Genomic DNA, 844 nt, shown 5'->3' on the forward strand with positions numbered 1-844 from the left:
AACGGGACGATTGGGCGACAATTGTCCCTCTAGTCGCCGGTATTGTGAAATTTTTCGCTCTGGTCGCCGGCGACTGGAGAGACAATGTCGCTAGGTTGTCCTAGGGACCACAGGGACAAAATAGATAGATTGTCGTAGGGACGATAGGGACAATATCGATAGTTCGTCCTAGGGACTAGAAGGACAATTTCCATAGTTTGTCCTAGGGACTAGAGGGACATAAATTACATTAAAAAAAAAAAAATTCAATTAATTTTTTTTAATTTATTTTTTATTTAGATAATTTGGCAGTTGCTGCTTCAATTTTCTGCTTTTTGGGTTGTTGTCCTTATTTTTCACTCAGGCCATCGAATTCTAAAGCCGACTCTGGCTGCCCCGAGGAAGTGTTTTAAACTGCTTCTGGAATAGAAAAGTGGAGATATTATTAGAAATGAATGAATTATAATATGAAAACTAACGCTTTAGCTCTCAACAATTAATCTACTTACCGAGTAAAACCTTTAGATAGGTTCTAAGGCTCAACTTTTGGTTTTTCGTATCCGGGTTGTGACTCTTCAGAAGAGAGGGTTATTCGTTATCCACAATCGTTTCCACTATATCCCCGACGGAACTACCTTTCAGAATTGCTAGGGGGAAAAAGTCCACCTATGTCCGGGTTCGAACTCGAGCACAACAGAATTGTAGTTTTAGTAGGTCACCATTGAGCCACCGACTAGGCTATCAGAAGAGAGAGCCATTTGAGCCATTTGAGATGTCTGTAAATATAAAAAAAAGTATTAAAATTTTTTTTGATTTTCATATAACAGTTGAATACTTACATGGCTTTTTTGACTTTCCCGACGTA

General features: G+C 38.7%; 1 long non-coding RNA gene across 1 annotated transcript; it reads right to left on the bottom strand.

Moving 5' to 3' along the window:
- Positions 1–292: 292 nt before the first annotated feature.
- Positions 293–844, bottom strand: LOC137581462 (uncharacterized). The gene is made up of 3 exons (XR_011033163.1): positions 819–844; positions 489–755; positions 293–399 (listed from the first exon to the last, which is right to left on the bottom strand). It is a non-coding gene; the product is annotated as an uncharacterized lncRNA (long non-coding RNA).

The sequence above is a fragment of the Drosophila tropicalis genome, unplaced genomic scaffold (assembly GCF_018151085.1).
Source record: "Drosophila tropicalis isolate 14030-0801.00 unplaced genomic scaffold, ASM1815108v1 contig_845, whole genome shotgun sequence".
NCBI classification, from domain to species: Eukaryota; Metazoa; Arthropoda; class Insecta; order Diptera; family Drosophilidae; genus Drosophila; species Drosophila tropicalis.